Raw genomic sequence first — 23,543 nt, forward strand, 5'->3', positions numbered from 1 at the left:
TTACAAGAACGGCCTCGTTAGCGCAGTAGGTAGCGCGTCAGTCTCATAATCTGAAGGTCGTGAGTTCGATCCTCACACGGGGCAGCAAAGCTTTTAAAAAGAGTGTTGGCTGAAGATGAAGTGAAAATCAATTCATTGTCGTTCTGGACTTTCACACAATACATACTTTTGTCAAGGTGGATACCACATCTTAAGGTCCATATCGATATGTATTACTTTAGAATGAAATCAATGTTTTTGTCTCAGGGTTTGTAGAATTTCAGACCATACATATATTTTGGCACGGTGGTTTCAAAAATTTGATGTTCGGTATCAATATATTTTTTTTCTTCTTTTTGGACATTTTTACAAGAATGGCCTCGTTAGCGCAGTATGTAGCGCGTCAGTCTCATAATCTGAAGGTCGTGAGTTCGATCCTCACACGGGGCAGCAAAGCTTTTAAAAAGAGTGTTGGCTGAAGATGAAGTGAAAATGAATTCACTGTCGTTCTGGACTTTCACACAATACATACTTTTGTCAAGGTGGATACCACATCTTAAGGTCCATATCGATATGTATTACTTTAGAATGAAATCAATCTTTTTGTCTCAGGGGTTGTAGAATTTCAGACCATACATATATTTTGGCACGGTGGTTTCAAAAATTTGATGTTCGGTATCAATATATTTTTTTTCTTCTTTTTGGACATTTTTACAAGAAGGGCCTCGTTAGCGCAGTAGGTAGCGCGTCAGTCTCATAATCTGAAGGTCGTGAGTTCGATCCTCACATGGGGCAGCAAAGCTTTTAAAAAGAGTGTTGGCTGAAGATGAAGTGAAAATGAATTCACTGTCGTTCTGGACTTTCACACAATACATACTTTTGTCAAGGTGGATACCACATCTTAAGGTCCATATCGATATGTATTACTTTAGAATGAAATCTATATTTTTGTCTCAGGGGTTGTAGAATTTCAGACCATACATATATTTTGGCACGGTGGTTTCAAAAATTTGATGTTCGGTATCAATATATTTTTTTTCTTCTTTTTGGACATTTTTACAAGAAGGGCCTCGTTAGCGCAGTAGGTAGCGCGTCAGTCTCATAATCTGAAGGTCGTGAGTTCGATCCTCACACGGGGCAGCAAAGCTTTTAAAAAGAGTGTTGGCTGAAGATGAAGTGAAAATGAATTCATTGTCGTTCTGGACTTTCACACAATACATACTTTTGTCAAGGTGGATACCACATCTTAAGGTCCATATCGATATGTATTACTTTAGAATGAAATCAATGTTTTTGTCTCAGGGGTTGTAGAATTTCAGACCATACATATATTTTGGAACGGTGGTTTCAACATCAGTGTCAAAATTTGATGTTCGGTATCAATATTTTTTTTTCTTCTTTTTGGACATTTTTACATGAAGGGCCTTGTTAGCGCAGTAGGTAGTGCGTCAGTCTCATAATCTGAAGGTCGTGAGTTCGATCCTCACACGGGGCAGCAAAGCTTTTAAAAAGACAGTGTTGGCTGAAGTGAAAATTAATTCTCTGTCGTTCTGGACTTTCACACAATACATACTTCTGTCAAGGTGGATACCACATCTTAAGGTCCATATCGATATGTATTACTTTAGAATGAAATCAATATTTTTGTCTCAGGGGTTGTAGAATTTCAGACCATACATATATTTTGGAACGGTGGTTTCAACATCAGTGTCAAAATTTGATGTTCGGTATCAATATATTTTTTTCTTCTTTTTGGACATTTTTACATGAAGGGCCTCGTTAGCGCAGTAGGTAGCGCGTCAGTCTCATAATCTGAAGGTAGTGAGTTCGATCCTCACACGGGGCAGCAAAGCTTTTAAAAAGAGTGTTGGCTGAAGATTAAGTGAAAATTAATTCACTGTCGTTCTGGACTTTCACACAATACATACTTTTGTCAAGGTGGATACCACATCTTAAGGTCCATATCGATATGTATTACTTTAGAATGAAATCAATCTTTTTGTCTCAGGGGTTGTAGAATTTCAGACCATACATATATTTTGGAACGGTGGTTTCAACATCAGTGTCAAAATTTGATGTTCGGTATCAATATTTTTTTTTCTTCTTTTTGGACATTTTTACATGAAGGGCCTCGTTAGCGCAGTAGGTAGCGCGTCAGTCTCATAATCTGAAGGTCGTGAGTTCGATCCTCACACGGGGCAGCAAAGCTTTTAAAAAGACAGTGTTGGCTGAAGTGAAAATTAATTCTCTGTCGTTCTGGACTTTCACACAATACATACTTCTGTCAAGGTGGATACCACATCTTAAGGTCCATATCGATATGTATTACTTTAGAATGAAATCAATCTTTTTGTCTCAGGGGTTGTAGAATTTCAGACCATACATATATTTTGGAACGGTGGTTTCAACATCAGTGTCAAAATTTGATGTTCGGTATCAATATTTTTTTTTCTTCTTTTTGGACAATTTTACATGAAGGGCCTCGTTAGCGCAGTAGGTAGCGCGTCAGTCTCATAATCTGAAGGTCGTGAGTTCGATCCTCACACGGGGCAGCAAAGCTTTTAAAAAGAGTGTTGGCTGAAGATGAAGTGAAAATGAATTCACTGTCGTTCTGGACTTTCACACAATACATACTTTTGTCAAGGTGGATACCACATCTTAAGGTCCATATCGATATGTATTACTTTAGAATGAAATCAATCTTTTTGTCTCAGGGGTTGTAGAATTTCAGACCATACATATATTTTGGCACGGTGGTTTCAAAAATTTGATGTTCGGTATCGATATTTTTTTTTCTTATTTTTGGACACTTTTGAAAGAAGGGCCTCGTTAGCGCAGTAGGTAGCGCGTCAGTCTCATAATCTGAAGGTCGTGAGTTCGATCCTCACACGGGGCAGCAAAGCTTTTAAAAAGAGTGTTGGCTGAAGATGAAGTGAAAATGAATTCACTGTTGTTCTGGACTTTCACACAATACATACTTTTGTCAAGGTGGATACCACATCTTAAGGTCCATATCGATATGTATTACTTTAGAATGAAATCAATCTTTTTGTCTCAGGGGTTGTAGAATTTCAGACCATACATATATTTTGGCACGGTGGTTTCAAAAATTTGATGTTCGGTATCAATATTTTTTTTTCTTATTTTTGGACACTTTTGAAAGAAGGGCCTCGTTAGCGCAGTAGGTAGCGCGTCAGTCTCATAATCTGAAGGTCGTGAGTTCGATCCTCACACGGGGCAGCAAAGCTTTTAAAAAGAGTGTTGGCTGAAGATGAAGTGAAAATGAATTCACTGTTGTTCTGGACTTTCACACAATACATACTTTTGTCAAGGTGGATACCACATCTTAAGGTCCATATCGATATGTATTACTTTAGAATGAAATCAATCTTTTTGTCTCAGGGGTTGTAGAATTTCAGACCATACATATATTTTGGCACGGTGGTTTCAAAAATTTGATGTTCGGTATCAATATTTTTTTTTCTTCTTTTTGGACATTTTTACAAGAAGGGCCTCGTTAGCGCAGTAGGTAGTGCGTCAGTCTCATAATCTGAAGGTCGTGAGTTCGATCCTCACACGGGGCAGCAAAGCTTTTAAAAAGACAGTGTTGGCTGAAGTGAAAATTAATTCGCTGTCGTTTTGGACTTTCACACAATACATACTTTTGTCAAGGTGGATACCACATCTTAAGGTCCATATCGATATGTATTACTTTAGAATGAAATCAATCTTTTTGTCTCAGGGGTTGTAGAATTTCAGACCATACATATATTTTGGCACGGTGGTTTCAACATCAGTGTCAAAATTTGATGTTCGGTATCAATATTTTTTTTTCTTATTTTTGGACACTTTTGAAAGAAGGGCCTTGTTAGCGCAGTAGGTAGCGCGTCAGTCTCATAATCTGAAGGTCGTGAGTTCGATCCTCACACGGGGCAGCAAAGCCTTTAAAAAGAGTGTTGGCTGAAGATGAAGTGAAAATGAATTCACTGTCGTTCTGGACATTCACACAATACATACTTTTGTCAAGGTGGATACCACATCTTAAGGTCCATATCGATATGTATTACTTTAGAATGAAATCAATCTTTTTGTCTCAGGGGTTGTAGAATTTCAGACAATACATATATTTTGGCACGGTGGTTTCAAAAATTTGATGTTCGGTATCGATATTTTTTTTTCTTCTTTTTGGACAATTTTGCAAGACGGGCCTCGTTAGCGCAGTAGGTAGCGCGTCAGTCTCATAATCTGAAGGTCGTGAGTTCGATCCTCACACGGGGCAGCAAAGCTTTTAAAAAGAGTGTTGGCTGAAGATGAAGTGAAAATGAATTCACTGTCGTTCTACATATATTTTGGCACGGTGGTTTCAACATCAGTGTCAAAATTTGATGTTCGGTATCAATATTTTTTTTTCTTATTTTTGGACGCTTTTGAAAGAAGGTCCTCGTTAGCGCAGTAGGTAGTGCGTCAGTCTCATAATCTGACGGTCGTGAGTTCGATCCTCACACGGGGCAGCAAAGCTTTTAAAAAGAGTGTTGGCTGAAGATGAAGTGAAAATTAGTTCACTGTCGTTTTGGACTTTCACACAATACATACTTTTGTCAAGGTGGATACCTCATCTTAAGGTCCATATCGATATGTATTACTTTAGAATGAAATCAATCTTTTTGTCTCAGGGGTTGTAGAATTTCAGACCATACATATATTTTGGCACGGTGGTTTCAAAAATTTGATATTCGGTATCGATATTTTTTTTTCTTCTTTTTGGACAATTTTGCAAGAAGGGCCTCGTTAGCGCAGTAGGTAGCGCGTCAGTCTCATAATCTGAAGGTCGTGAGTTCGATCCTCACACGGGGCAGCAAAGCTTTTAAAAAGAGTGTTGGCTGAAGATGAAGTGAAAATGAATTCACTGTCGTTCTGGACTTTCACACAATACATACTTTTGTCAAGGTGGATACCACATCTTAAGGTCCATATCGATATGTATTACTTTAGAATGAAATCAATGTTTTTGTCTCAGGGGTTGTAGACTTTCAGACCATACATATATTTTGGCACGGTGGTTTCAACATCAGTGTCAAAATTTGATGTTCGGTATCAATATTTTTTTTTCTTATTTTTGGACATTTTTGCAAGAAGGGCCTCGTTAGCGCAGTAGGTAGCGCGTCAGTCTCATAATCTGAAGGTCGTGAGTTCGATCCTCACACGGGGCAGCAAAGCTTTTAAAAAGAGTGTTGGCTGAAGATGAAGTGAAAATGAATTCACTGTCGTTCTGGACTTTCACACAATACATACTTTTGTCAAGGTGGATACCACATCTTAAGGTCCATATCGATATGTATTACTTTAGAATGAAATCAATCTTTTTGTCTCAGGGGTTGTAGAATTTCAGACCATACATATATTTTGGCACGGTGGTTTCAAAAATTTGATGTTCGGTATCGATATTTTTTTTTCTTATTTTTGGACACTTTTGAAAGAAGGGCCTCGTTAGCGCAGTAGGTAGCGCGTCAGTCTCATAATCTGAAGGTCGTGAGTTCGATCCTCACACGGGGCAGCAAAGCTTTTAAAAAGAGTGTTGGCTGAAGATGAAGTGAAAATGAATTCACTGTTGTTCTGGACTTTCACACAATACATACTTTTGTCAAGGTGGATACCACATCTTAAGGTCCATATCGATATGTATTACTTTAGAATGAAATCAATCTTTTTGTCTCAGGGGTTGTAGAATTTCAGACCATACATATATTTTGGCACGGTGGTTTCAAAAATTTGATGTTCGGTATCAATATTTTTTTTTCTTATTTTTGGACACTTTTGAAAGAAGGGCCTCGTTAGCGCAGTAGGTAGCGCGTCAGTCTCATAATCTGAAGGTCGTGAGTTCGATCCTCACACGGGGCAGCAAAGCTTTTAAAAAGAGTGTTGGCTGAAGATGAAGTGAAAATGAATTCACTGTTGTTCTGGACTTTCACACAATACATACTTTTGTCAAGGTGGATACCACATCTTAAGGTCCATATCGATATGTATTACTTTAGAATGAAATCTATATTTTTGTCTCAGGGGTTGTAGACTTTCAGACCATACATATATTTTGGCACGGTGGTTTCAACATCAGTGTCAAAATTTGATGTTCGGTATCAATATTTTTTTTTCTTATTTTTGGACATTTTTGCAAGAAGGGCCTCGTTAGCGCAGTAGGTAGCGCGTCAGTCTCATAATCTGAAGGTCGTGAGTTCGATCCTCACACGGGGCAGCAAAGCTTTTAAAAAGAGTGTTGGCTGAAGATGAAGTGAAAATGAATTCACTGTCGTTCTGGACTTTCACACAATACATACTTTTGTCAAGGTGGATACCACATCTTAAGGTCCATATCGATATGTATTACTTTAGAATGAAATCAATCTTTTTGTCTCAGGGGTTGTAGAATTTCAGACCATACATATATTTTGGCACGGTGGTTTCAAAAATTTGATGTTCGGTATCGATATTTTTTTTTCTTATTTTTGGACACTTTTGAAAGAAGGGCCTCGTTAGCGCAGTAGGTAGCGCGTCAGTCTCATAATCTGAAGGTCGTGAGTTCGATCCTCACACGGGGCAGCAAAGCTTTTAAAAAGAGTGTTGGCTGAAGATGAAGTGAAAATGAATTCACTGTTGTTCTGGACTTTCACACAATACATACTTTTGTCAAGGTGGATACCACATCTTAAGGTCCATATCGATATGTATTACTTTAGAATGAAATCAATCTTTTTGTCTCAGGGGTTGTAGAATTTCAGACCATACATATATTTTGGCACGGTGGTTTCAAAAATTTGATGTTCGGTATCAATATTTTTTTTTCTTATTTTTGGACACTTTTGAAAGAAGGGCCTCGTTAGCGCAGTAGGTAGCGTGTCAGTCTCATAATCTGAAGGTCGTGAGTTCGATCCTCACACGGGGCAGCAAAGCTTTTAAAAAGACAGTGTTGGCTGAAGTGAAAATTAATTCGCTGTCGTTTTGGACTTTCACACAATACATACTTTTGTCAAGGTGGATACCACATCTTAAGGTCCATATCGATATGTATTACTTTAGAATGAAATCAATCTTTTTGTCTCAGGGGTTGTAGAATTTCAGACCATACATATATTTTGTCACGGTGGTTCCAACATCAGTGTCAAAATTTGATGTTCGGTATCAATATTTTTTTTTCTTCTTTTTGGACATTTTTGCATGAAGGGCCTCGTTAGCCCAGTAGGTAGCGCGTCAGTCTCATAATCTGAAGGTCGTGAGTTCGATCCTCACACGGGGCAGCAAAGCTTTTAAAAAGAGTGTTGGCTGAAGATGAAGTGAAAATGAATTCACTGTTGTTCTGGACTTTCACACAATACATACTTTTGTCAAGGTGGATACCACATCTTAAGGTCCATATCGATATGTATTACTTTAGAATGAAATCAATCTTTTTGTCTCAGGGGTTGTAGAATTTCAGACCATACATATATTTTGGCACGGTGGTTTCAAAAATTTGATGTTCGGTATCAATATTTTTTTTTCTTATTTTTGGACACTTTTGAAAGAAGGGCCTCGTTAGCGCAGTAGGTAGCGCGTCAGTCTCATAATCTGAAGGTCGTGAGTTCGATCCTCACACGGGGCAGCAAAGCTTTTAAAAAGAGTGTTGGCTGAAGATGAAGTGAAAATGAATTCACTGTTGTTCTGGACTTTCACACAATACATACTTTTGTCAAGGTGGATACCACATCTTAAGGTCCATATCGATATGTATTACTTTAGAATGAAATCAATCTTTTTGTCTCAGGGGTTGTAGAATTTCAGACCATACATATATTTTGGCACGGTGGTTTCAAAAATTTGATGTTCGGTATCAATATTTTTTTTTCTTCTTTTTGGACATTTTTACAAGAAGGGCCTCGTTAGCGCAGTAGGTAGTGCGTCAGTCTCATAATCTGAAGGTCGTGAGTTCGATCCTCACACGGGGCAGCAAACCTTTTAAAAAGAGTGTTGGCTGAAGATGAAGTGAAAATGAATTCTCTGTCGTTCTGGACTTTCACACAATACATACTTTTGTCAAGGTGGATACCACATCTTAAGGTCCATATCGATATGTATTACTTTAGAATGAAATCAATCTTTTTGTCTCAGGGGTTGTAGAATTTCAGACCATACATATATTTTGTCACGGTGGTTCCAACATCAGTGTCAAAATTTGATGTTCGGTATCAATATTTTTTTTTCTTCTTTTTGGACATTTTTGCATGAAGGGCCTCGTTAGCCCAGTAGGTAGCGCGTCAGTCTCATAATCTGAAGGTCGTGAGTTCGATCCTCACACGGGGCAGCAAAGCTTTCAAAAAAACAGTGTTGGCTGAAGTGAAAATTAATTCTCTGTCGTTCTGGACTTTCACACAATACATACTTCTCTAAAGGTGGATACCAGATCTTAAGGTCCATATCGATATGTATTACTTTAGAATGAAATCAATCTTTTTGTCTCAGGGGTTGTAGAATTTCAGACCATACATATATTTTGGCACGGTGGTTTCAACATGAGTGTCAAAATTTGATGTTCGGTATCAATATTTTTTTTTCTTCATTTTTGGAAATTTTTGCAAGAAGGGCCTCGTTAGCGCAGTAGGTAGCGCGTCAGTCTCATAATCTGAAGGTCGTGAGTTCGATCCTCACACGGGGCAGCAAAGCTTTTAAAAAGTCAGTGTTGGCTGAAGTGAAAATTAATTCTCTGTCGTTCTGGAATTTCACACAATCCATACTTTTGTCAAGGTGGATACCACATCTTAAGGTCCATATCGATATGTATTACTTTAGAATGAAATCAATCTTTTTGTCTCAGGGGTTGTAGACTTTCAGACCATACATATATTTTGGCACGGTGGTTTCAACATCAGTGTCAAAATTTGATGTTCGGTATCAATATTTTTTTTTCTTATTTTTGGACATTTTTGCAAGAAGGGCCTCGTTAGCGCAGTAGGTAGCGCGTCAGTCTCATAATCTGAAGGTCGTGAGTTCGATCCTCACACGGGGCAGCAAAGCTTTTAAAAAGAGTGTTGGCTGAAGATGAAGTGAAAATGAATTCACTGTCGTTCTGGACTTTCACACAATACATACTTTTGTCAAGGTGGATACCACATCTTAAGGTCCATATCGATATGTATTACTTTAGAATGAAATCAATCTTTTTGTCTCAGGGGTTGTAGAATTTCAGACCATACTTATATTTTGGAACGGTGGTTTCAACATCAGTGTCAAAATTTGATGTTCGGTATCGATATTTTTTTTTCTTCTTTTTGGACATTCTTGCTGGAAGGGCCTCGTTAGCGCAGTAGGTAGCGTGTCAGTTTCATAATCTGAAGGTCGTGAGTTCGATCCTCACACGGGCAGCAAAGCTTTTAAAAAAACAGTGTTGGCTGAAGTGAAAATTAATTTTCTGTCGTTCTGGACTTTCACACAATACATACTTTTGTCAAGGTGGATACCACATCTTAAGGTCCATATCGATATGTATTACTTTAGAATGAAATCAATCTTTTTGTCTCAGGGGTTGTAGAATTTCAGACCATACATATATTTTGGCACGGTGGTTTCAAAAATGTGATGTTCGGTATCAATATTTTTTTTTCTTCTTTTTGGACATTTTTACAAGAAGGGCCTCGTTAGCGCAGTAGGTAGAGCGTCAGTCTCATAATCTGAAGGTCGTGAGTTCGATCCTCACACGGGGCAGCAAAGCTTTTAAAAAGAGTGTTGGCTGAAGATGAAGTGAAAATGAATTCACTGTCGTTCTGGACTTTCACACAATACATACTTTTGTCAAGGTGGATACCACATCTTAAGGTCCATATCGATATGTATTACTTTAGAATGAAATCAATCTTTTTGTCTCAGGGGTTGTAGAATTTCAGACCATACATATATTTTGGCACGGTGGTTTAAAAAATTTGATGTTCGGTATCAATATTTTTTCTTCTTCTTTTTGGACATTTTTACAAGAAGGGCCTCGTTAGCGCAGTAGGTAGCGTGTCAGTCTCATAATCTGAAGGTCGTGAGATTTCGATCCTCACACGGGGCAGCAAAGCTTTTAAAAAGAGTGTTGGCTGAAGATGAAGTGAAAATGAATTCACTGTCGTTTTGGACTTTCACACAATACATACTTTTGTCAAGGTGGATACCACATCTTAAGGTCCATATCGATATGTATTACTTAAGAATGAAATCAATCTTTTTGTCTCAGGGGTTGTAGAATTTCAGACCATACATATATTTTGGCACGGTGGTTTCAAAAATTTGATGTTCGGTATCAATATATTTTTTTTCTTCTTTTTGGACATTTTTACAAGAAGGGCCTCGTTAGCGCAGTAGGTAGCGCGTCAGTCTCATAATCTGAAGGTCGTGAGTTCGATCCTGACATGGGGCAGCAAAGCTTTTAAAAAGAGTGTTGGCTGAAGATGAAGTGATGGCTGAAGATGAAGTGAAAATGAATTCACTGTCGTTCTGGACTTTCACACAATACATACTTTTGTCAAGGTGGATACCACATCTTAAGGTCCATATCGATATGTATTACTTTAGAATGAAATCAATGTTTTTGTCTCAGGGGTTGTAGAATTTCAGACCATACATATATTTTGGCACGGTGGTTTCAAAAATTTGATGTTCGGTATCAATATATTTTTTTTCTTCTTTTTGGACATTTTTACAAGAAGGGACTCGTTAGCGCAGTAGGTAGCGCGTCAGTCTCATAATCTGAAGGTCGTGAGTTCGATCCTCACATGGGGCAGCAAAGCTTTTAAAAAGAGTGTTGGCTGAAGATGAAGTGAAAATGAATTCACTGTCGTTCTGGACTTTCACACAATACATACTTTTGTCAAGGTGGATACCACATCTTAAGGTCCATATCGATATGTATTACTTTAGAATGAAATCTATATTTTTGTCTCAGGGGTTGTAGAATTTCAGACCATACATATATTTTGGCACGGTGGTTTCAAAAATTTGATGTTCGGTATCGATATTTTTTTTTCTTATTTTTGGACACTTTTGAAAGAAGGGCCTCGTTAGCGCAGTAGGTAGCGCGTCAGTCTCATAATCTGAAGGTCGTGAGTTCGATCCTCACATGGGGCAGCAAAGCTTTTAAAAAGAGTGTTGGCTGAAGATGAAGTGATGGCTGAAGATGAAGTGAAAATGAATTCACTGTCGTTCTGGACTTTCACACAATACATACTTTTGTCAAGGTGGATACCACATCTTAAGGTCCATATCGATATGTATTACTTTAGAATGAAATCAATCTTTTTGTCTCAGGGGTTGTAGAATTTCAGACCATACATATATTTTGGCACGGTGGTTTCAAAAATTTGATGTTCGGTATCAATATATTTTTTTTCTTCTTTTTGGACATTTTTACAAGAAGGGCCTCGTTAGCGCAGTAGGTAGCGCGTCAGTCTCATAATCTGAAGGTCGTGAGTTCGATCCTCACATGGGGCAGCAAAGCTTTTAAAAAGAGTGTTGGCTGAAGATGAAGTGAAAATGAATTCACTGTCGTTCTGGACTTTCACACAATACATACTTTTGTCAAGGTGGATACCACATCTTAAGGTCCATATCGATATGTATTACTTTAGAATGAAATCTATATTTTTGTCTCAGGGGTTGTAGAATTTCAGACCATACATATATTTTGGAACGGTGGTTTCAACATCAGTGTCAAAATTTGATGTTCGGTATCGATATTTTTTTTTCTTCTTTTTGGACATTCTTGCTGGAAGGGCCTCGTTAGCGCAGTAGGTAGCGTGTCAGTTTCATAATCTGAAGGTCGTGAGTTCGATCCTCACACGGGCAGCAAAGCTTTTAAAAAAACAGTGTTGGCTGAAGTGAAAATTAATTTTCTGTCGTTCTGGACTTTCACACAATACATACTTTTGTCAAGGTGGATACCACATCTTAAGGTCCATATCGATATGTATTACTTTAGAATGAAATCAATCTTTTTGTCTCAGGGGTTGTAGAATTTCAGACCATACATATATTTTGGCACGGTGGTTTCAAAAATGTGATGTTCGGTATCAATATTTTTTTTTCTTCTTTTTGGACATTTTTACAAGAAGGGCCTCGTTAGCGCAGTAGGTAGCGCGTCAGTCTCATAATCTGAAGGTCGTGAGTTCGATCCTCACACGGGGCAGCAAAGCTTTTAAAAAGAGTGTTGGCTGAAGATGAAGTGAAAATGAATTCACTGTCGTTCTGGACTTTCACACAATACATACTTTTGTCAAGGTGGATACCACATCTTAAGGTCCATATCGATATGTATTACTTTAGAATGAAATCAATCTTTTTGTCTCAGGGGTTGTAGAATTTCAGACCATACATATATTTTGGCACGGTGGTTTAAAAAATTTGATGTTCGGTATCAATATTTTTTCTTCTTCTTTTTGGACATTTTTACAAGAAGGGCCTCGTTAGCGCAGTAGGTAGCGTGTCAGTCTCATAATCTGAAGGTCGTGAGATTTCGATCCTCACACGGGGCAGCAAAGCTTTTAAAAAGAGTGTTGGCTGAAGATGAAGTGAAAATGAATTCACTGTCGTTTTGGACTTTCACACAATACATACTTTTGTCAAGGTGGATACCACATCTTAAGGTCCATATCGATATGTATTACTTTAGAATGAAATCAATCTTTTTGTCTCAGGGGTTGTAGAATTTCAGACCATACATATATTTTGGCACGGTGGTTTCAACATGAGTGTCAAAATTTGATGTTCGGTATCAATATTTTTTTTTCTTCATTTTTGGAAATTTTTGCAAGAAGGGCCTCGTTAGCGCAGTAGGTAGCGCGTCAGTCTCATAATCTGAAGGTCGTGAGTTCGATCCTCACACGGGGCAGCAAAGCTTTTAAAAAGTCAGTGTTGGCTGAAGTGAAAATTAATTCTCTGTCGTTCTGGAATTTCACACAATCCATACTTTTGTCAAGGTGGATACCACATCTTAAGGTCCATATCGATATGTATTACTTTAGAATGAAATCAATCTTTTTGTCTCAGGGGTTGTAGACTTTCAGACCATACATATATTTTGGCACGGTGGTTTCAACATCAGTGTCAAAATTTGATGTTCGGTATCAATATTTTTTTTCTTATTTTTGGACATTTTTGCAAGAAGGGCCTCGTTAGCGCAGTAGGTAGCGCGTCAGTCTCATAATCTGAAGGTCGTGAGTTCGATCCTCACACGGGGCAGCAAAGCTTTTAAAAAGAGTGTTGGCTGAAGATGAAGTGAAAATGAATTCACTGTCGTTCTGGACTTTCACACAATACATACTTTTGTCAAGGTGGATACCACATCTTAAGGTCCATATCGATATGTATTACTTTAGAATGAAATCAATCTTTTTGTCTCAGGGGTTGTAGAATTTCAGACCATACTTATATTTTGGAACGGTGGTTTCAACATCAGTGTCAAAATTTGATGTTCGGTATCGATATTTTTTTTTCTTCTTTTTGGACATTCTTGCTGGAAGGGCCTCGTTAGCGCAGTAGGTAGCGTGTCAGTTTCATAATCTGAAGGTCGTGAGTTCGATCCTCACACGGGCAGCAAAGCTTTTAAAAAAACAGTGTTGGCTGAAGTGAAAATTAATTTTCTGTCGTTCTGGACTTTCACACAATACATACTTTTGTCAAGGTGGATACCACATCTTAAGGTCCATATCGATATGTATTACTTTAGAATGAAATCAATCTTTTTGTCTCAGGGGTTGTAGAATTTCAGACCATACATATATTTTGGCACGGTGGTTTCAAAAATGTGATGTTCGGTATCAATATTTTTTTTTCTTCTTTTTGGACATTTTTACAAGAAGGGCCTCGTTAGCGCAGTAGGTAGAGCGTCAGTCTCATAATCTGAAGGTCGTGAGTTCGTTCCTCACACGGGGCAGCAAAGCTTTTAAAAAGAGTGTTGGCTGAAGATGAAGTGAAAATGAATTCACTGTCGTTCTGGACTTTCACACAATACATACTTTTGTCAAGGTGGATACCACATCTTAAGGTCCATATCGATATGTATTACTTTAGAATGAAATCAATCTTTTTGTCTCAGGGGTTGTAGAATTTCAGACCATACATATATTTTGGCACGGTGGTTTAAAAAATTTGATGTTCGGTATCAATATTTTTTCTTCTTCTTTTTGGACATTTTTACAAGAAGGGCCTCGTTAGCGCAGTAGGTAGCGTGTCAGTCTCATAATCTGAAGGTCGTGAGATTTCGATCCTCACACGGGGCAGCAAAGCTTTTAAAAAGAGTGTTGGCTGAAGATGAAGTGAAAATGAATTCACTGTCGTTTTGGACTTTCACACAATACATACTTTTGTCAAGGTGGATACCACATCTTAAGGTCCATATCGATATGTATTACTTAAGAATGAAATCAATCTTTTTGTCTCAGGGGTTGTAGAATTTCAGACCATACATATATTTTGGCACGGTGGTTTCAAAAATTTGATGTTCGGTATCAATATATTTTTTTTCTTCTTTTTGGACATTTTTACAAGAAGGGCCTCGTTAGCGCAGTAGGTAGCGCGTCAGTCTCATAATCTGAAGGTCGTGAGTTCGATCCTCACATGGGGCAGCAAAGCTTTTAAAAAGAGTGTTGGCTGAAGATGAAGTGATGGCTGAAGATGAAGTGAAAATGAATTCACTGTCGTTCTGGACTTTCACACAATACATACTTTTGTCAAGGTGGATACCACATCTTAAGGTCCATATCGATATGTATTACTTTAGAATGAAATCAATGTTTTTGTCTCAGGGGTTGTAGAATTTCAGACCATACATATATTTTGGCACGGTGGTTTCAAAAATTTGATGTTCGGTATCAATATATTTTTTTTCTTCTTTTTGGACATTTTTACAAGAAGGGACTCGTTAGCGCAGTAGGTAGCGCGTCAGTCTCATAATCTGAAGGTCGTGAGTTCGATCCTCACATGGGGCAGCAAAGCTTTTAAAAAGAGTGTTGGCTGAAGATGAAGTGAAAATGAATTCACTGTCGTTCTGGACTTTCACACAATACATACTTTTGTCAAGGTGGATACCACATCTTAAGGTCCATATCGATATGTATTACTTTAGAATGAAATCTATATTTTTGTCTCAGGGGTTGTAGAATTTCAGACCATACATATATTTTGGCACGGTGGTTTCAAAAATTTGATGTTCGGTATCGATATTTTTTTTTCTTATTTTTGGACACTTTTGAAAGAAGGGCCTCGTTAGCGCAGTAGGTAGCGCGTCAGTCTCATAATCTGAAGGTCGTGAGTTCGATCCTCACATGGGGCAGCAAAACTTTTAAAAAGAGTGTTGGCTGAAGATGAAGTGATGGCTGAAGATGAAGTGAAAATGAATTCACTGTCGTTCTGGACTTTCACACAATACATACTTTTGTCAAGGTGGATACCACATCTTAAGGTCCATATCGATATGTATTACTTTAGAATGAAATCAATCTTTTTGTCTCAGGGGTTGTAGAATTTCAGACCATACATATATTTTGGCACGGTGGTTTCAAAAATTTGATGTTCGGTATCAATATATTTTTTTTCTTCTTTTTGGACATTTTTACAAGAAGGGCCTCGTTAGCGCAGTAGGTAGCGCGTCAGTCTCATAATCTGAAGGTCGTGAGTTCGATCCTCACATGGGGCAGCAAAGCTTTTAAAAAGAGTGTTGGCTGAAGATGAAGTGAAAATGAATTCACTGTCGTTCTGGACTTTCACACAATACATACTTTTGTCAAGGTGGATACCACATCTTAAGGTCCATATCGATATGTATTACTTTAGAATGAAATCTATATTTTTGTCTCAGGGGTTGTAGAATTTCAGACCATACATATATTTTGGAACGGTGGTTTCAACATCAGTGTCAAAATTTGATGTTCGGTATCGATATTTTTTTTTCTTCTTTTTGGACATTCTTGCTGGAAGGGCCTCGTTAGCGCAGTAGGTAGCGTGTCAGTTTCATAATCTGAAGGTCGTGAGTTCGATCCTCACACGGGCAGCAAAGCTTTTAAAAAAACAGTGTTGGCTGAAGTGAAAATTAATTTTCTGTCGTTCTGGACTTTCACACAATACATACTTTTGTCAAGGTGGATACCACATCTTAAGGTCCATATCGATATGTATTACTTTAGAATGAAATCAATCTTTTTGTCTCAGGGGTTGTAGAATTTCAGACCATACATATATTTTGGCACGGTGGTTTCAAAAATGTGATGTTCGGTATCAATATTTTTTTTTCTTCTTTTTGGACATTTTTACAAGAAGGGCCTCGTTAGCGCAGTAGGTAGCGCGTCAGTCTCATAATCTGAAGGTCGTGAGTTCGATCCTCACACGGGGCAGCAAAGCTTTTAAAAAGAGTGTTGGCTGAAGATGAAGTGAAAATGAATTCACTGTCGTTCTGGACTTTCACACAATACATACTTTTGTCAAGGTGGATACCACATCTTAAGGTCCATATCGATATGTATTACTTTAGAATGAAATCAATCTTTTTGTCTCAGGGGTTGTAGAATTTCAGACCATACATATATTTTGGCACGGTGGTTTAAAAAATTTGATGTTCGGTATCAATATTTTTTCTTCTTCTTTTTGGACATTTTTACAAGAAGGGCCTCGTTAGCGCAGTAGGTAGCGTGTCAGTCTCATAATCTGAAGGTCGTGAGATTTCGATCCTCACACGGGGCAGCAAAGCTTTTAAAAAGAGTGTTGGCTGAAGATGAAGTGAAAATGAATTCACTGTCGTTTTGGACTTTCACACAATACATACTTTTGTCAAGGTGGATACCACATCTTAAGGTCCATATCGATATGTATTACTTAAGAATGAAATCAATCTTTTTGTCTCAGGGGTTGTAGAATTTCAGACCATACATATATTTTGGCACGGTGGTTTCAAAAATTTGATGTTCGGTATCAATATATTTTTTTTCTTCTTTTTGGACATTTTTACAAGAAGGGCCTCGTTAGCGCAGTAGGTAGCGCGTCAGTCTCATAATCTGAAGGTCGTGAGTTCGATCCTCACATGGGGCAGCAAAGCTTTTAAAAAGAGTGTTGGCTGAAGATGAAGTGATGGCTGAAGATGAAGTGAAAATGAATTCACTGTCGTTCTGGACTTTCACACAATACATACTTTTGTCAAGGTGGATACCACATCTTAAGGTCCATATCGATATGTATTACTTTAGAATGAAATCAATGTTTTTGTCTCAGGGGTTGTAGAATTTCAGACCATACATATATTTTGGCACGGTGGTTTCAAAAATTTGATGTTCGGTATCAATATATTTTTTTTCTTCTTTTTGGACATTTTTACAAGAAGGGACTCGTTAGCGCAGTAGGTAGCGCGTCAGTCTCATAATCTGAAGGTCGTGAGTTCGATCCTCACATGGGGCAGCAAAGCTTTTAAAAAGAGTGTTGGCTGAAGATGAAGTGAAAATGAATTCACTGTCGTTCTGGACTTTCACACAATACATACTTTTGTCAAGGTGGATACCACATCTTAAGGTCCATATCGATATGTATTACTTTAGAATGAAATCTATATTTTTGTCTCAGGGGTTGTAGAATTTCAGACCATACATATATTTTGGCACGGTGGTTTCAAAAATTTGATGTTCGGTATCGATATTTTTTTTTCTTATTTTTGGACACTTTTGAAAGAAGGGCCTCGTTAGCGCAGTAGGTAGCGCGTCAGTCTCATAATCTGAAGGTCGTGAGTTCGATCCTCACATGGGGCAGCAAAGCTTTTAAAAAGAGTGTTGGCTGAAGATGAAGTGATGGCTGAAGATGAAGTGAAAATGAATTCACTGTCGTTCTGGACTTTCACACAATACATACTTTTGTCAAGGTGGATACCACATCTTAAGGTCCATATCGATATGTATTACTTTAGAATGAAATCAATCTTTTTGTCTCAGGGGTTGTAGAATTTCAGACCATACATATATTTTGGCACGGTGGTTTCAAAAATTTGATGTTCGGTATCAATATATTTTTTTTCTTCTTTTTGGACATTTTTACAAGAAGGGCCTCGTTAGCGCAGTAGGTAGCGCGTCAGTCTCATAATCTGAAGGTCGTGAGTTCGATCCTCACATGGGGCAGCAAAGCTTTTAAAAAGAGTGTTGGCTGAAGATGAAGTGAAAATGAATTCACTGTCGTTCTGGACTTTCACACAATACATACTTTTGTCAAGGTGGATACCACATCTTAAGGTCCATATCGATATGTATTACTTTAGAATGAAATCTATATTTTTGTCTCAGGGGTTGTAGAATTTCAGACCATACATATATTTTGGCACGGTGGTTTCAAAAATTTGATGTTCGGTATCGATATTTTTTTTTCTTATTTTTGGACACTTTTGAAAGAAGGGCCTTGTTAGCGCAGTAGGTAGCGCGTCAGTCTCATAATCTGAAGGTCGTGAGTTCGATCCTCACACGGGGCAGCAAAGCTTTTAAAAAGAGTGTTGGCTGAAGATGAAGTGAAAATGAATTCACTGTCGTTCTGGACTTTCACACAATACATACATTTGTCAAGGTGGATACCACATCTTAAGGTCCATATCGATATGTATTACTTTAGAATGAAATCAATCTTTTTGTCTCAGGGGTTGTAGAATTTCAGACCATACATATATTTTGGCACGGTGGTTTCAAAAATTTGATGTTCGGTATCAATATATTTTTTTTCTTCTTTTTGGACATTTTTACAAGAAGGGCCTCGTTAGCGCAGTAGGTAGCGCGTCAGTCTCATAATCTGAAGGTCGTGAGTTCGATCCTCACATGGGGCAGCAAAGCTTTTAAAAAGAGTGTTGGCTGAAGATGAAGTGATGGCTGAAGATGAAGTGAAAATGAATTCACTGTCGTTCTGGACTTTCACACAATACATACTTTTGTCAAGGTGGATACCACATCTTAAGGTCCATATCGATATGTATTACTTTAGAATGAAATCAATGTTTTTGTCTCAGGGGTTGTAGAATTTCAGACCATACATATATTTTGGCACGGTGGTTTCAAAAATTTGATGTTCGGTATCAATATATTTTTTTTCTTCTTTTTGGACATTTTTACAAGAATGGCCTCGTTAGCGCAGTATGTAGCGCGTCAGTCTCATAATCTGAAGGTCGTGAGTTCGATCCTCACACGGGGCAGCAAAGCTTTTAAAAAGAGTGTTGGCTGAAGATGAAGTGAAAATGAATTCACTGTCGTTCTGGACTTTCACACAATACATACTTTTGTCAAGGTGGATACCACATCTTAAGGTCCATATCGATATGTATTACTTTAGAATGAAATCAATCTTTTTGTCTCAGGGGTTGTAGAATTTCAGACCATACATATATTTTGGCACGGTGGTTTCAAAAATTTGATGTTCGGTATCAATATATTTTTTTTCTTCTTTTTGGACATTTTTACAAGAAGGGCCTCGTTAGCGCAGTAGGTAGCGCGTCAGTCTCATAATCTGAAGGTCGTGAGTTCGATCCTCACATGGGGCAGCAAAGCTTTTAAAAAGAGTGTTGGCTGAAGATGAAGTGAAAATGAATTCACTGTCGTTCTGGACTTTCACACAATACATACTTTTGTCAAGGTGGATACCACATCTTAAGGTCCATATCGATATGTATTACTTTAGAATGAAATCTATATTTTTGTCTCAGGGGTTGTAGAATTTCAGACCATACATATATTTTGGCATGGTGGTTTCAAAAATTTGATGTTCGGTATCGATATTTTTTTTTCTTATTTTTGGACACTTTTGAAAGAAGGGCCTCGTTAGCGCAGTAGGTATCGCGTCAGTCTCATAATCTGAAGGTCGTGAGTTCGATCCTCACATGGGGCAGCAAAGCTTTTAAAAAGAGTGTTGGCTGAAGATGAAGTGATGGCTGAAGATGAAGTGAAAATGAATTCACTGTCGTTCTGGACTTTCACACAATACATACTTTTGTCAAGGTGGATACCACATCTTAAGGTCCATATCGATATGTATTACTTTAGAATGAAATCTATATTTTTGTCTCAGGGGTTGTAGAATTTCAGACCATACATATATTTTGGCACGGTGGTTTCAAAAATTTGATGTTCGGTATCGATATTTTTTTTTCTTATTTTTGGACACTTTTGAAAGAAGGGCCTTGTTAGCGCAGTAGGTAGCGCGTCAGTCTCATAATCTGAAGGTCGTGAGTTCGATCCTCACACGGGGCAGCAAAGCTTTTAAAAAGAGTGTTGGCTGAAGATGAAGTGAAAATGAATTCACTGTCGTTCTGGACTTTCACACAATACATACATTTGTCAAGGTGGATACCACATCTTAAGGTCCATATCGATATGTATTACTTTAGAATGAAATCAATCTTTTTGTCTCAGGGGTTGTAGAATTTCAGACCATACATATATTTTGGCACGGTGGTTTCAAAAATTTGATGTTCGGTATCAATATATTTTTTTTCTTCTTTTTGGACATTTTTACAAGAAGGGCCTCGTTAGCGCAGTAGGTAGCGCGTCAGTCTCATAATCTGAAGGTCGTGAGTTCGATCCTCACATGGGGCAGCAAAGCTTTTAAAAAGAGTGTTGGCTGAAGATGAAGTGATGGCTGAAGATGAAGTGAAAATGAATTCACTGTCGTTCTGGACTTTCACACAATACATACTTTTGTCAAGGTGGATACCACATCTTAAGGTCCATATCGATATGTATTACTTTAGAATGAAATCAATGTTTTTGTCTCAGGGGTTGTAGAATTTCAGACCATACATATATTTTGGCACGGTGGTTTCAAAAATTTGATGTTCGGTATCAATATATTTTTTTTCTTCTTTTTGGACATTTTTACAAGAATGGCCTCGTTAGCGCAGTATGTAGCGCGTCAGTCTCATAATCTGAAGGTCGTGAGTTCGATCCTCACACGGGGCAGCAAAGCTTTTAAAAAGAGTGTTGGCTGAAGATGAAGTGAAAATGAATTCACTGTCGTTCTGGACTTTCACACAATACATACTTTTGTCAAGGTGGATACCACATCTTAAGGTCCATATCGATATGTATTACTTTAGAATGAAATCAATCTTTTTGTCTCAGGGGTTGTAGAATTTCAGACCATACATATATTTTGGCACGGTGGTTTCAAAAATTTGATGTTCGGTATCAATATATTTTTTTTCTTCTTTTTGGACATTTTTACAAGAAGGGCCTCGTTAGCGCAGTAGGTAGCGCGTCAGTCTCATAATCTGAAGGTCGTGAGTTCGATCCTCACATGGGGCAGCAAAGCTTTTAAAAAGAGTGTTGGCTGAAGATGAAGTGAAAATGAATTCACTGTCGTTCTGGACTTTCACACAATACATACTTTTGTCAAGGTGGATACCACATCTTAAGGTCCATATCGATATGTATTACTTTAGAATGAAATCTATATTTTTGTCTCAGGGGTTGTAGAATTTCAGACCATACATATATTTTGGCATGGTGGTTTCAAAAATTTGATGTTCGGTATCGATATTTTTTTTTCTTATTTTTGGACACTTTTGAAAGAAGGGCCTCGTTAGCGCAGTAGGTATCGCGTCAGTCTCATAATCTGAAGGTCGTGAGTTCGATCCTCACATGGGGCAGCAAAGCTTTTAAAAAGAGTGTTGGCTGAAGATGAAGTGATGGCTGAAGATGAAGTGAAAATGAATTCACTGTCGTTCTGGACTTTCACACAATACATACTTTTGTCAAGGTGGATACCACATCTTAAGGTCCATATCGATATGTATTACTTTAGAATGAAATCAATGTTTTTGTCTCAGGGGTTGTAGAATTTCAGACCATACATATATTTTGGCACGGTGGTTTCAAAAATTTGATGTTCGGTATCGATATTTTTTTTTCTTATTTTTGGACACTTTTGAAAGAAGGGCCTTGTTAGCGCAGTAGGTAGCGCGTCAGTCTCATAATCTGAAGGTCGTGAGTTCGATCCTCACACGGGGCAGCAAAGCTTTTAAAAAGAGTGTTGGCTGAAGATGAAGTGAAACTGAATTCACTGTTGTTCTGGACTTTCACACAATACATACTTTTGTCAAGGTGGATACCACATCTTAAGGTCCATATCGATATGTATTACTTTAGAATGAAATCAATCTTTTTGTCTCAGGGGTTGTAGAATTTCAGACCATACATATATTTTGGCACGGTGGTTTCAAAAATTTGATGTTCGTTATCAATATTTTTTTTTCTTCTTTTTGGACATTTTTACAAGAACGGCCTCGTTAGCGCAGTAGGTAGCGCGTCAGTCTCATAATCTGAAGGTCGTGAGTTCGATCCTCACACGGGGCAGCAATGCTTTTAAAAAGAGTGTTGGCTGAAGATGAAGTGAAAATCAATTCATTGTCGTTCTGGACTTTCACACAATACATACTTTTGTCAAGGTGGATACCACATCTTAAGGTCCATATCGATATGTATTACTTTAGAATGAAATCAATGTTTTTGTCTCAGGGTTTGTAGAATTTCAGACCATACATATATTTTGGCACGGTGGTTTCAAAAATTTGATGTTCGGTATCAATATATTTTTTTTCTTCTTTTTGGACATTTTTACAAGAATGGCCTCGTTAGCGCAGTATGTAGCGCGTCAGTCTCATAATCTGAAGGTCGTGAGTTCGATCCTCACACGGGGCAGCAAAGCTTTTAAAAAGAGTGTTGGCTGAAGATGAAGTGAAAATGAATTCACTGTCGTTCTGGACTTTCACACAATACATACTTTTGTCAAGGTGGATACCACATCTTAAGGTCCATATCGATATGTATTACTTTAGAATGAAATCAATCTTTTTGTCTCAGGGGTTGTAGAATTTCAGACCATACATATATTTTGGCACGGTGGTTTCAAAAATTTGATGTTCGGTATCAATATATTTTTTTTCTTCTTTTTGGACATTTTTACAAGAAGGGCCTCGTTAGCGCAGTAGGTAGCGCGTCAGTCTCATAATCTGAAGGTCGTGAGTTCGATCCTCACATGGGGCAGCAAAGCTTTTAAAAAGAGTGTTGGCTGAAGATGAAGTGAAAATGAATTCACTGTCGTTCTGGACTTTCACACAATACATACTTTTGTCAAGGTGGATACCACATCTTAAGGTCCATATCGATATGTATTACTTTAGAATGAAATCTATATTTTTGTCTCAGGGGTTGTAGAATTTCAGACCATACATATATTTTGGCACGGTGGTTTCAAAAATTTGATGTTCGGTATCAATATATTTTTTTTCTTCTTTTTGGACATTTTTACAAGAAGGGCCTCGTTAGCGCAGTAGGTAGCGCGTCAGTCTCATAATCTGAAGGTCGTGAGTTCGATCCTCACACGGGGCAGCAAAGCTTTTAAAAAGAGTGTTGGCTGAAGATGAAGTGAAAATGAATTCATTGTCGTTCTGGACTTTCACACAATACATACTTTTGTCAAGGTGGATACCACATCTTAAGGTCCATATCGATATGTATTACTTTAGAATGAAATCAATGTTTTTGTCTCAGGGGTTGTAGAAT

The 23,543-nt window shown here is 37.9% G+C and overlaps 41 non-coding genes across 41 annotated transcripts; all 41 read left to right on the forward strand.

Annotated features, from left to right (window-relative positions):
* The first annotated feature begins 11 nt into the window (after window positions 1–11).
* Window positions 12–84, forward strand: trnam-cau. The gene has a single exon. It is a non-coding gene; the product is annotated as a tRNA-Met (tRNA).
* A 617-nt stretch (window positions 85–701) lies between these two features.
* Window positions 702–774, forward strand: trnam-cau. Its single transcript has one exon. It is a non-coding gene; the product is annotated as a tRNA-Met (tRNA).
* Window positions 775–1,046: 272 nt separating this feature from the next.
* On the forward strand, window positions 1,047–1,119 carry trnam-cau. The gene has a single exon. It is a non-coding gene; the product is annotated as a tRNA-Met (tRNA).
* Window positions 1,120–2,107: 988 nt separating this feature from the next.
* Window positions 2,108–2,180, forward strand: trnam-cau. Its single transcript has one exon. It is a non-coding gene; the product is annotated as a tRNA-Met (tRNA).
* A 278-nt stretch (window positions 2,181–2,458) lies between these two features.
* trnam-cau lies at window positions 2,459–2,531 on the forward strand. The gene has a single exon. It is a non-coding gene; the product is annotated as a tRNA-Met (tRNA).
* Window positions 2,532–2,802: 271 nt separating this feature from the next.
* On the forward strand, window positions 2,803–2,875 carry trnam-cau. Its single transcript has one exon. It is a non-coding gene; the product is annotated as a tRNA-Met (tRNA).
* A 271-nt stretch (window positions 2,876–3,146) lies between these two features.
* On the forward strand, window positions 3,147–3,219 carry trnam-cau. Its single transcript has one exon. It is a non-coding gene; the product is annotated as a tRNA-Met (tRNA).
* A 622-nt stretch (window positions 3,220–3,841) lies between these two features.
* trnam-cau lies at window positions 3,842–3,914 on the forward strand. The gene has a single exon. It is a non-coding gene; the product is annotated as a tRNA-Met (tRNA).
* Window positions 3,915–4,185: 271 nt separating this feature from the next.
* On the forward strand, window positions 4,186–4,258 carry trnam-cau. Its single transcript has one exon. It is a non-coding gene; the product is annotated as a tRNA-Met (tRNA).
* A 503-nt stretch (window positions 4,259–4,761) lies between these two features.
* trnam-cau lies at window positions 4,762–4,834 on the forward strand. The gene has a single exon. It is a non-coding gene; the product is annotated as a tRNA-Met (tRNA).
* A 282-nt stretch (window positions 4,835–5,116) lies between these two features.
* trnam-cau lies at window positions 5,117–5,189 on the forward strand. The gene has a single exon. It is a non-coding gene; the product is annotated as a tRNA-Met (tRNA).
* A 271-nt stretch (window positions 5,190–5,460) lies between these two features.
* trnam-cau lies at window positions 5,461–5,533 on the forward strand. Its single transcript has one exon. It is a non-coding gene; the product is annotated as a tRNA-Met (tRNA).
* Window positions 5,534–5,804: 271 nt separating this feature from the next.
* Window positions 5,805–5,877, forward strand: trnam-cau. Its single transcript has one exon. It is a non-coding gene; the product is annotated as a tRNA-Met (tRNA).
* Window positions 5,878–6,159: 282 nt separating this feature from the next.
* trnam-cau lies at window positions 6,160–6,232 on the forward strand. Its single transcript has one exon. It is a non-coding gene; the product is annotated as a tRNA-Met (tRNA).
* A 271-nt stretch (window positions 6,233–6,503) lies between these two features.
* trnam-cau lies at window positions 6,504–6,576 on the forward strand. Its single transcript has one exon. It is a non-coding gene; the product is annotated as a tRNA-Met (tRNA).
* Window positions 6,577–6,847: 271 nt separating this feature from the next.
* On the forward strand, window positions 6,848–6,920 carry trnam-cau. The gene has a single exon. It is a non-coding gene; the product is annotated as a tRNA-Met (tRNA).
* A 622-nt stretch (window positions 6,921–7,542) lies between these two features.
* On the forward strand, window positions 7,543–7,615 carry trnam-cau. The gene has a single exon. It is a non-coding gene; the product is annotated as a tRNA-Met (tRNA).
* Window positions 7,616–8,593: 978 nt separating this feature from the next.
* trnam-cau lies at window positions 8,594–8,666 on the forward strand. The gene has a single exon. It is a non-coding gene; the product is annotated as a tRNA-Met (tRNA).
* Window positions 8,667–8,944: 278 nt separating this feature from the next.
* trnam-cau lies at window positions 8,945–9,017 on the forward strand. The gene has a single exon. It is a non-coding gene; the product is annotated as a tRNA-Met (tRNA).
* A 2,019-nt stretch (window positions 9,018–11,036) lies between these two features.
* Window positions 11,037–11,109, forward strand: trnam-cau. The gene has a single exon. It is a non-coding gene; the product is annotated as a tRNA-Met (tRNA).
* A 290-nt stretch (window positions 11,110–11,399) lies between these two features.
* On the forward strand, window positions 11,400–11,472 carry trnam-cau. The gene has a single exon. It is a non-coding gene; the product is annotated as a tRNA-Met (tRNA).
* Window positions 11,473–12,093: 621 nt separating this feature from the next.
* Window positions 12,094–12,166, forward strand: trnam-cau. The gene has a single exon. It is a non-coding gene; the product is annotated as a tRNA-Met (tRNA).
* Window positions 12,167–12,795: 629 nt separating this feature from the next.
* On the forward strand, window positions 12,796–12,868 carry trnam-cau. Its single transcript has one exon. It is a non-coding gene; the product is annotated as a tRNA-Met (tRNA).
* A 277-nt stretch (window positions 12,869–13,145) lies between these two features.
* Window positions 13,146–13,218, forward strand: trnam-cau. The gene has a single exon. It is a non-coding gene; the product is annotated as a tRNA-Met (tRNA).
* Window positions 13,219–14,530: 1,312 nt separating this feature from the next.
* On the forward strand, window positions 14,531–14,603 carry trnam-cau. Its single transcript has one exon. It is a non-coding gene; the product is annotated as a tRNA-Met (tRNA).
* Window positions 14,604–15,237: 634 nt separating this feature from the next.
* Window positions 15,238–15,310, forward strand: trnam-cau. The gene has a single exon. It is a non-coding gene; the product is annotated as a tRNA-Met (tRNA).
* A 290-nt stretch (window positions 15,311–15,600) lies between these two features.
* Window positions 15,601–15,673, forward strand: trnam-cau. The gene has a single exon. It is a non-coding gene; the product is annotated as a tRNA-Met (tRNA).
* Window positions 15,674–16,294: 621 nt separating this feature from the next.
* Window positions 16,295–16,367, forward strand: trnam-cau. The gene has a single exon. It is a non-coding gene; the product is annotated as a tRNA-Met (tRNA).
* A 618-nt stretch (window positions 16,368–16,985) lies between these two features.
* trnam-cau lies at window positions 16,986–17,058 on the forward strand. The gene has a single exon. It is a non-coding gene; the product is annotated as a tRNA-Met (tRNA).
* A 634-nt stretch (window positions 17,059–17,692) lies between these two features.
* Window positions 17,693–17,765, forward strand: trnam-cau. Its single transcript has one exon. It is a non-coding gene; the product is annotated as a tRNA-Met (tRNA).
* A 290-nt stretch (window positions 17,766–18,055) lies between these two features.
* Window positions 18,056–18,128, forward strand: trnam-cau. The gene has a single exon. It is a non-coding gene; the product is annotated as a tRNA-Met (tRNA).
* Window positions 18,129–18,399: 271 nt separating this feature from the next.
* On the forward strand, window positions 18,400–18,472 carry trnam-cau. The gene has a single exon. It is a non-coding gene; the product is annotated as a tRNA-Met (tRNA).
* A 272-nt stretch (window positions 18,473–18,744) lies between these two features.
* Window positions 18,745–18,817, forward strand: trnam-cau. The gene has a single exon. It is a non-coding gene; the product is annotated as a tRNA-Met (tRNA).
* A 635-nt stretch (window positions 18,818–19,452) lies between these two features.
* Window positions 19,453–19,525, forward strand: trnam-cau. The gene has a single exon. It is a non-coding gene; the product is annotated as a tRNA-Met (tRNA).
* A 633-nt stretch (window positions 19,526–20,158) lies between these two features.
* On the forward strand, window positions 20,159–20,231 carry trnam-cau. The gene has a single exon. It is a non-coding gene; the product is annotated as a tRNA-Met (tRNA).
* A 272-nt stretch (window positions 20,232–20,503) lies between these two features.
* Window positions 20,504–20,576, forward strand: trnam-cau. The gene has a single exon. It is a non-coding gene; the product is annotated as a tRNA-Met (tRNA).
* A 635-nt stretch (window positions 20,577–21,211) lies between these two features.
* Window positions 21,212–21,284, forward strand: trnam-cau. The gene has a single exon. It is a non-coding gene; the product is annotated as a tRNA-Met (tRNA).
* A 633-nt stretch (window positions 21,285–21,917) lies between these two features.
* trnam-cau lies at window positions 21,918–21,990 on the forward strand. The gene has a single exon. It is a non-coding gene; the product is annotated as a tRNA-Met (tRNA).
* Window positions 21,991–22,261: 271 nt separating this feature from the next.
* trnam-cau lies at window positions 22,262–22,334 on the forward strand. The gene has a single exon. It is a non-coding gene; the product is annotated as a tRNA-Met (tRNA).
* Window positions 22,335–22,951: 617 nt separating this feature from the next.
* trnam-cau lies at window positions 22,952–23,024 on the forward strand. The gene has a single exon. It is a non-coding gene; the product is annotated as a tRNA-Met (tRNA).
* A 272-nt stretch (window positions 23,025–23,296) lies between these two features.
* On the forward strand, window positions 23,297–23,369 carry trnam-cau. The gene has a single exon. It is a non-coding gene; the product is annotated as a tRNA-Met (tRNA).
* The last annotated feature ends 174 nt before the right edge of the window (window positions 23,370–23,543 follow it).

Source organism: Oncorhynchus mykiss, unplaced genomic scaffold (genome assembly GCF_013265735.2).
Source record: "Oncorhynchus mykiss isolate Arlee unplaced genomic scaffold, USDA_OmykA_1.1 un_scaffold_296, whole genome shotgun sequence".
NCBI lineage: Eukaryota > Metazoa > Chordata > Actinopteri > Salmoniformes > Salmonidae > Oncorhynchus > Oncorhynchus mykiss.